This window comes from Pseudochaenichthys georgianus, chromosome 9 (assembly GCF_902827115.2).
Source record: "Pseudochaenichthys georgianus chromosome 9, fPseGeo1.2, whole genome shotgun sequence".
In the NCBI taxonomy this organism is placed as follows: domain Eukaryota; kingdom Metazoa; phylum Chordata; class Actinopteri; order Perciformes; family Channichthyidae; genus Pseudochaenichthys; species Pseudochaenichthys georgianus.
The window spans coordinates 37,211,709-37,221,903 of NC_047511.1; the positions used below are offsets into that span (position 1 = coordinate 37,211,709).

At 40.8% G+C, this 10,195-nt stretch overlaps 1 long non-coding RNA gene across 1 annotated transcript; it reads right to left on the reverse strand.

Annotated features, from left to right (window-relative positions):
* Nucleotides 1-732: 732 nt before the first annotated feature.
* LOC117453127 (uncharacterized) lies at nt 733-10,065 on the reverse strand. Its single transcript, XR_004552833.2, has 4 exons — nt 9,988-10,065; nt 9,053-9,156; nt 6,860-6,943; nt 733-850 (listed from the first exon to the last, which is right to left on the reverse strand). It is a non-coding gene; the product is annotated as an uncharacterized lncRNA (long non-coding RNA).
* Nucleotides 10,066-10,195: the final 130 nt, after the last annotated feature.

The following is a 10,195-nucleotide window of genomic DNA, read 5'->3' on the forward strand; positions in this document are numbered from 1 at the left end:
TAAAATACAAAAAACTAAACTCATAAGAAGTATTTTGTTCAAATATATTTCACAATTCCAGCTTCTTAAATGTGAATATTTGCTGTTATCGCTTTAAATTAGTACTTTTACTCTGGGTACAATTCCCTTATCGTACTTCAATACTTTTACTTGAAATGGAGTGTGTGGTGTTAGTACTTTTACTCAAGTAAGGAATTTAAAAATCTTTCCCACCACTACCTTGTTTAATAGTATAATATGTACATTCTTACATTTTCTATTTTTAGTCTATTTTCTTCACTTTTTAATGACTGTTTTTTTTAAATTGCATTTAATCGTCCTCTTATCAAATGTTTTTGGGACGTTTTTGAACGTTGTCTCAATGCTTTCGATGTCAAGTACTTTGCATTTGTCGCTGAAAAGTGCTGTAAAAGTCATCTCGTCTTGAACAAATAGTCCATTGCGTAAATGTAAAAATGAAAGCAGGGGTCACAAAGAAAAGTGCAGAGGGTTTAACAAATACAAATATTCTTCTTTATTTCATTTCTGACCGTCTAGAAGTTTACCGCAGTGCTTTCTTCACAAACTGTAGTGTAAAACATCCATATGCAATAACAACAATACTATTTAAAACTTTAAACTTTATTTAAGTTCCAGGGGGCGTTTGTGAAATTCTTCATACAAGTAGCAGCATGTTAATATTTACATAACAAAGGACGTTTCCATCCTAAAATGTGTTTAATTCAAGTAAGGTAGGGATGGAAACCAAGTGAAAATATGTTCATGATATGTTTTTATATTAAGCTACGTCAGTGCTCCCTGAGTGCAGTACAGCTGATAAACTGTTCTGCTCAGAGCTGGACCCAGGTTCCTGGAAAAAAGGGAAAATTAAATGTGAATTAATTGCAATTTCTTACAGTACTGCCATTACGTTAATTTGTATCTGAACTGTGAGTAAAAGCCACAGTACTTTGACTCAGGTTTTCAACTTGATATCAACAAATACTACCGTACTTTTCGGACTATAAGCCGCGACTTTTTTCCCCATTTTTTTTTTTACAGCTAACGGCCACTAGGGAACCTCCTAAATCTATGGACTTACAGGTACAATTAACCACCTTTAACCCTACGGGCTCTATGACCGGTCCGCGTGAGACAGGTAGCGCCACCAAAGTAAAAGTGGAACCGAGAGACAGAACGAGAGCAAGACAGAAGAGGCTTCTCAATACTCAAATTTCCCCTCCTCGACTCCCCTCCTCGATACTTAGACCCGCCCACAGGAGATGCGAGCGGAGGACCGAGGAGGGGAACCGAGGAGAGAGGAGGGGAAGCAGCAGACGTTTAAAGAAATGAGAACTCCTCTCCTCTGAGCGGTCATTTTAAAGCGACGTCCGTTCATTATTACGTGGCAACAGCTGCATCAGCTGTCGAGTGTTTTGTCATATTTTATAATCTCTGTTAGATCAGCTGAACATTGTTCCCCCACATATTTACCTTGAATTCATTAAGAGTGCGGTATAATGAGACAATAACAGGCTACAGATGCGGACACACACACACACAAATATATTTATATAAATATATGCAATTTAAAGTATGAGAGCACTCTCATAATAACGTAACACAATCAGAGAGTGGATATATCCCCCCCTCTCTCTGGTCGCTGAAATGGGGAATTGAAATTACGGGCCAAAAGTTGTATGTCACTGATTCTTGAAACTTTGCCTAAAACAGGTCCCACTAAGAAAAGGGCTAATTCTGTTGGAAATGAATAACATTTACATGAATAAAAAGAATCAAGGTTATAATCAGAGGGTCTTTTGCACAAATGTATGGTTCTTTCATAGTTTTATTTTTATTTTGTATTAATTTAATGATTATATGCTGGCCCATTGCCTACATAATCAGTTGTCCTCGGATAGGAGATAATCATTTCAACTTGATTAAAAAAACAAAAAGTAATAATTTAATAGAATAATATTCTTACCAAATGAAAGAGTACATTGTAATATGTATTAAAAATTACAAACAGTGAATTTTGAACAATATTTACCATTATTTTGTGGTTGCTCAAAATGTGTCCCACATATTCGTCACCACCGTCAGATATTTATAAAAAGCAATAAAATCAGGCAACTACAAGGTCAGCTACATTCCTTAGGACCCCCTTTTCAAACCTTCAGCTTTACTGCATGCTTCAAGATCACTCAAGCTCCTGTAAGTTTGCTATTTTCTCTAAAACTTGTACATTTGTTATCTGACTGCTACTGTCACAAGTTCAACCATAACATGTCAACACTGTCTCTTTTGTATAGAAAATATTAGATTAGATTATGACATAAATGTATACTTTTTAAGACGAGGTCTGAGGTAGCTAGCAACAGTGGGGAAACAAGATGGCTAATGTGAACAACTCATGCATATCATGTAAAAGAGTAGGTTTTTGTCACCACCGTCAGACATCACCACCGTCAGATTTTCTGTCTGACGGTGGTGACATACTGTCTGACGGTGGTGACAAAAACCTCCAAATTGTACTCAAGGGAGGCTAAAGTATATTTCTTTACCACAATAACAATACACTGCATGCTACTACCACCATTGATGAACCATATATATATATATATATATATACCATTGGTCTATCGCTCAATCCTAGGGGATGAGGTGTGCCTTCTCTCTTTCTAAATTCACTATTATGCCATGTTCATTTGGCTTATGTCATGGGGGATGCACATAGTGCACCTACTACCTACCTACATAGCACATAGTACACCTACAATATCCCTTGTAAGCTATGCATCTCCAATGACTAAAGCCAAATGAAAATGGCATGACAACATTTAACCAAATATATGTTAAAACAATATATTTCCACACTTGAATTTGTCATCTGGTATTGGTAAGACTACTCTGACTATACCTTATAGGAGGCTGAATTTCCACTGGGGTCTGTAAAATGTGTCAGTGGTAACCGTCAAACCTTAAACTCTTAAGTCAATGTGTTCAATAAGAAATATCATCTAATTCACCAGACAAGGCAGTTTGGCGTAACATATAACACACTGCGGAAGAGGAGGCTTACTGACAAAAAACCTGCATACATTCAAACAATAACTCAGAGGGTTCAGGATTTCTACCATAATGCAGCACGAATGACGACTGACAAACAGGACACAATAACACGGAAGAAAATAAAGCATCAGAGAATGATTCTGACTGATACAGTATTGAACCTCCACAAGGAGTTCATCAAGAAGGAACCAACAATGAAACTCAGTTACTCATCATTCTGTGCCTTACGTCCGTTCTATGTCACAGCACCAAGACCATCAGATCGCAAGACATGCCAATGCCAGTACCATGAAAATGCTAAGCTGATGCTTGAAGTCCTAAGAGAAAATGGTGTTGTTAAGTCTAGGATAGTTTTGAAGGATAGTTTTGAACTTGTCTGCTGTTCACAGACAAGCGGCATGTCTTCTGCGCTCCTGCACACGGTGTCTCTACAAACATACACTTCCCACACCACAGCAAGAGCAGAACAATGTTGAATGGCAGCAATGGGAACGAGTTCAGGACCAAACAGCAGATGGGCTCCACTTCAACACAAGACTTGTAATGCACAGTGGCACGCTGGCAGAGCTCATCCAACTATATGAAGACAAACTGACGAGGGAAACAACAACACATGTGTGCTCGGTTCAGAACCAGTCCAGAGAATACAGGAGCATGATAGAGAACTGCAATGATAGCACAGTAATTGTGCATGTGGACTTTTCTGAGGCATGGAAATGCAAGTATAGTTCTGAGGTACAGTCATGCCATTTTGGTCAGAACCTCCCACAGCTCAACCTGCACACTAGCATGTACTACACAAAAAAAGAGAAGACAGGATGTTGCACAGTATCAGAATCCAAGCGACAAGATGCGTCTGCCATTTGGACTCACATGGAACCAGTCCTGAGAGATATGCGTTTAAAGTTTCCAAAAGTTGATACTATTCACTTTTGGTCAGATGGCCCCAGCAAGCAGTACAAAAACAAGAACAACTTTTTTCTTCTCTGCAGTGTCCCTCCAACACTAGGTTTCCAGAGAACAACCTGGAACTTCTTCCCCACCTCACATGGGAAGGGAACCCAGACGGCATTGGAGGAACTGTGAAAAGGACTGCAGACAGTCTTATACTGCGGGGGAATGACATTGTGGATGGCAATATCTTCCATGAGATGGTTGGCAGAAGCCTTTGCAGTACTAAGCTCTATATTATTAATGAAGCTGACATGCCATACGATGCACTCCTTTCTCAACCACTAAAACCTGTACCTGCAACAAGGAAACTCCATCAGGTCACACCGACACACCGAAACAACTCTGAGATCCATTGCAGATCACTGTCCTGTTTCTGCAGTGAGCCACAGATGTGCGAGTGTTTCTGCCCAACAATATTCCAGTTGATTGCCAACACACCCAGGGTACAGGTTGAGGATGATGGTCCTATACCAATGCAAAAGAAGAAAGGTCCTTTGGAAATGTTGATGGAGGAAATGGAGCAGGAGGAAAGTGAGCAACAGCCAATGACCAGGAGTGGTCCTGACGGGACTATGACAGATCTATCTGCTGATGTAGTTCATTGCGGAGATTGGCTGGCGGTCATTTATGACCAGAACTGGTGGATAGCAAAGGCTGTCACTGTGGATGCACCTCATCAAGATGTGAAAGTGGAGTTTTTCCACCCTCATGGGCCCAACACACGATTCTATCCAAAAGAGGTGGAAGGTGGAAAGGATATGTGCTTCATACAATTTGACCATATTCTGGTCAAACTTGTGGAACCGTCATCACCAGGTCGTGCAAGCAGGACGAGGGAGATATACAACCTCTCTGCTGAAGTCATGGACTTCATAGAGGAGAAACATATACTCCATATAGGCCTACGTCCTGATAAAGCTGAATGAGTGGTGGAGTGATGTAGAAACAGTCAGGGAATACTCACAGGAGGTCACTTATGAATTATTATTATTTTTGTGCCAGATGTGTTTTGTGATGTTTACACAGAATGCTTTCTGTATTTAGAAACATTTCAGTTTATGGAAAATAGACTGTAAGATGTAGTTATTCATTTATCTATTCTTCACGTCCAATATACAGTTTACAGAAGAATATAATGTATTCTTTTATGAGTAGGGGGGGGCACTAGATGACAGTTTAAGATGTCAGTAATGAATTGTACATTATTGCCACTGGTAATCACTTTATTTTTTAACTATGATGATTTGATATTTGATGATATGGGGCTGGGGTACTTTTATTAATGATATTGCTTAATTGTACCTTAAGTTACTTAATTAAATGTTTATCACAGTTCTCACAATTGTTATTTGTTGTACCAAATTGTTAAATAAAGTTGTTAAGCAAGGAATTGACTTGAGTGGTATACATTTTGGAATTGTATGTTGTAATGAGGCCAGTGTCACCACCGTCAGATTAGTGTCACCACCGTCAGTTCCAAAGTCACCACCGTCAGAGGGAGTTTTATTTGTTTTAAATGAATATGCTTGTAATCTGTTTCCTCAGTGCTGTTGAGTTATTAAAGTAATACTCTCTTTTAATACAAAAATGTGGTTTTTAAGTAAAAAAACATTACTTTGTCTGTTTAAGCTAAAAGTAAACGTTGTATGATGTAAGATCTTTTAAAGGAGCACATGTGAAAACAGTATAAAAAATGAGCAAAAGTGAATATTCAACATTTTACAGCATATATGTGTACTTAGAATGCCAGATAATGATTTAAAAGCTCTAAATACATATTAGACTAAATACAAATAAAATATAAATCACTTTTTATTGTGTCTGACGGTGTTTACAAAATGAGGAGGTTGCACCGGTACATTGCTGAACAGCCAAGACCTTGGTCTATAATGATATAACTTCAGATTTTGTAATTTAACAAACTTTTTATTTTGAAAATTAAAACCTGTTTTATCCAAATTCCCAAGAATCAGTGATTTGCAATTATTAAAAGTAAGGACACCAAACCAACTGAGACCTGTCTGTCCGCCGCATCTGCGCACTGTACAACACACACACCTACACACTGTACAACACACACCTACACACTGTACAACACGCACACCTACACACTGTACCACACACACACACCTACACACTGTACCACACACACCTACACACTGTACCACACACACCTACACACTGTACCACACACACCTACAGCTCCTAAAGCATAATCAGGCTACAGCCGTTGTGTATTTTATTATGTGAAGCACTAAATGGTCTTAGAAAAATATCGACTCTTTGTTTGTAGATCTCTACTAAACTAAAGCAAATAAAGAGAGTAGGCCTGTTATACTGAGTGATATATATTTTACACACTGCTCTGCTTTCTGCACGGGCCTCACAGCTGTTCTCACTGTGAACATCGCGTTGCGATGAGAGCAGTTTCTAAAATAATATCCAGGGGTTGCATGCAGAGCTGTCATTGGCTGAGATAAGTCCGGCCGTGCGTCACGCCTCCACCGTTCCCGGAAATGCATCCGCGGAGGAGCCGTGGAGGAACCATCAGTGTATCCTCGGTTATAGCTCCTCCAGAGAGCCTCCTCGATGCTCGATCCTCGGTCCTCGGTGTGCATTTAGAGAAATGAGACGTCCTTCAAAATGGCGCGCTGAAATACATTTTCGGGTCACTACCGGAGGACCGAGGAGTCGAGGAGTTGAGGAGGGGAAATTTGAGTATTGAGAAGCCTCTAGACGGACAATTTAGCTGCTGCGGCTTATATGCAGGTGCGCTTTATAGTCCGAAAAGTACGGTACATGGATCATTAGAGCATGCTGGGAGAAATATGAAACCAGTTGGACTACAAACCTTTTGAGCTTCCCGTATCTGATGGAGGAGAGGAGCTTCTCCTTATCAGCTTCACCTGCAAATCGCTCATAGGCTGTCAGGAGACTGAGATTAAGAGAGGAAGAAAGATTTGAATTAAATATCAACAATATCTTATAGTAGCGCAATGTCTTGTACTCGTGAATATAAGAGAGTTTGCATAACAATGTGTTTATAAAGTCAAATCAAGCAATCTGATTGGTTCTTAGCCGTGATATAATGAGCGTATATCACGGGTAGATTTGTAGTTCTTTTCACAAGTCAGTATCCTCCGCGTCTGAGAAAAGCTACAACCGTTACAGCTGTTACATTACGTCCGTTATGAAACTAACTAGCAAAGCTCAAGATGGAAACATGTAAGGTTAACTTGGACCTCCGGGGGGGGCTCACTATGGAGGAGTGGATTGAGCAGTGCCTATCTCCAGAAAGCACCTAAACGACGACATGCAGAGCTACGTGAAGAGCAGGTAGACCAACTGGAGAAGTAGCTTCATTCAAAAGCTTTCTGAGGCGGGTCTTGAAACAAAGCAGAGAAATGATGAGCGTCAGTGGCCACAGGTGCGAAAGCTCTCTCTAGAGCTGCTGGAAGCCAAATCTCAGGGACCGGAGAAAGTGGAGCAATATTCTCACCACGCCAAGCAACAGCCTAACAACCTCAACAAGTAACCTCGTAAGCCAAGCTACTGATGCGGGACAGGTTTTCAGTGGGTGCACAATAAACAGCACATACACATGAATGTAAATAAATAGCCAAATAATGGATCAACGCTCTCTGTCTAATGTGTTCGCTAGCTGTTAGTGTTGTTGCATAGCAACCACCTCGCACTATGTTTCTTGCAGAAGGCAACGGAGGGACTATTTTATTTTGAACATCATTATTTACTAATAAAAACTATTTAAATTAGAGTGTGTATTTTTCTTTCATATTGCCACACTTGGTAACCGTTTTATAAAGTAAGTAAGTAAAACTTTATTTATATAGCACCCTTCTCAACACGGATGTTCACAGTACAGTACACAGGACACAATTCACAGTACAACTATAAAATGTAGAATAAAAGCATAAAACGGCAGCAGGTAATCATAGGATGAAACATACGACAAAACACCAATACAAAAAAGACAGCCACTAACTCACCTCCTCCGACGACCCAAAGGCCTGTCGGAGGAGGTGGGTCTTTAACCGCCCCTTAAAAATCTCGATTGAGGCCGAGGTTTTTATTATTTGGGGGAGTTTGTTCCAAAGCCTTGGGGCCACCGCCTCAAAGGCACGGGCACCCTTAGTCTTTAGCCTGGTTTGGGGCACCCTTAGGAGGCCTTGCTCAGAGGACCTCAGGGCCCGGGTTGTGATGTGCGGGTGGATCAGGTCATTGATGTAGGCTGGGGCTTGGCCATGGACAGCTCTATATGTGAAGACCAGTACTTTGAATTGGGTTTGAATAAAAGCAATAGCTCACTTCAGGCCGTGGTATATGCTCATATATCACAGCTAAGGGGCGTGGTTCGGCCCGACGCCAAGTATACCCTCATGTTTCAACCTTGTTTTTAATTACCCAAAGTCAGAAATGTCTCCTTTATTTTTTTAACGTATTCTTTGTTATATGAACACATATTTCATATTCCTTCAACTTACCTGTCCCATTTTGTCTATTGCATTATTGTATTGGGTTTCTATGTCTAACTCTTTCATGCTGGGCATATTGTGTGTTGCACTGCTGGAGGAGGAGGAGCATGAGACTTAAGATTACAATGTAGTTTTGCGACATGAAAAATAAAGCCTTTGAATCCTTGAAATGTAATGTTTTAATAATAATACATTTTATTTATATAGACGCCTTTCAAGGCTCTCAAGGTCGCCATACAAGACACAAAAAACTAAAAACCAGCAGAACAACAAGACAATACAATCAATAAGGACAGAAGATGCGTCATGTGATCAGGGGTGTGAAGAGACGTGATTTGAAAATGGAGGGAGAGTCAGAAACTAAAGGGCAGCAGGTGAAGTTTTGCTTCCATGATATCTATCTCTGCGAGTGCCAACTGCCTCGTTCTTTGTATACGTTATCTAAAAACACCGTTGTTGCTGCTGCAGGAAATCCCGAGTGCATTGCCAGGAACGAAAGGTAGGAATACTTGAACAGGTGAGATGTGTGAACATACTGTCTCGTGGGTTACCTGAGTGGGGTGCTGTAGAGCTCCAGGACAGCAGCTGCTTTGTCTCCCGACAGTCCGCTCACCTGCATCAGCTGCCGCGCAAACACTTCTTTCACCGTCTGACTCTGAGAGGGAGAGATTCATTTATTCAAATAGATTATGAACCGATGAGCTGATAACCAGTTCTATCACCAACATAAAAAGGTTGCTTGGTCTAATTAGCAAAATATTGTTTGTCAAGTATGCCTCAGTGACGAGACATCCCTTCTGTTATCGTATTAAGTTCATGAACATTGTATAATAATAATAATGCATTTTATTTATATAGCGCTTTTCACAACTCAAAGACGCTTTACAGGATGAGGGAGGGTAGACAAACAAGGACAGGCAAACAAGTAAGTAAAAAATAAAAGGCAGTCAAGAGGAAGTTGATTGAGAGGGGGGGGGGCTTATGGGTAGACAGAGTTGAAAAGATTTTTTTGAGGCGGGACTGAAAGACTGAGGGACTAGGAGTCACGGAGATCTTGGGGGAGGGGCTTCCAGAGCCTAGGAGCTGCCACTGAGAAGGCTCTGTCCTCAAAGCTGCAGAGTGTGGATGTGGGAGTGGATAGGAGTCCGGCTGCGGTGGATCTGAGGGGCCGTGGGGTTGATAAGGAGTGAGAAGGTTTGTGAGATAAGGGGGGGCCAGATGGTGGAGGGCTTTGTAGGTGAGGACCAGAGTTTTGTAGTTGATGCGAGACAGGAAGCCAGTGGAGGTCTTTGAGGACTGGGGTATCAGATGCTGTTCCCTTATTGCTAATGTCTACTCCTCCCTGTAACTGGGAATGTTCTCAACTGTCTTCTGAATAAAGAATTGTAAAAAATAGATTATGGACCAACAGGGTAGTTGGAAATTAAAACAGTTATTGCGAAAAGTCTTTCTTTAAATGCAAAAACAAAGAGACGGACACACACACCTTGTTTTTGATTGCACCGTGGTTGAACTCTGCAAAGGAGATAAGAGAGCAGGGGGGGGTCCCTCTCTCCTCCTCCTCTCCATCCCCTTCCAGCTCTCTGGAGCGACACGTCAGCGTACAGTTCTGGAAAACAGATTTAAAAGTTTATTATCATAACTATTCCACTTGTTTTGGACTTTTCGGACTATAAGCCGCGACTTTTTTCCCC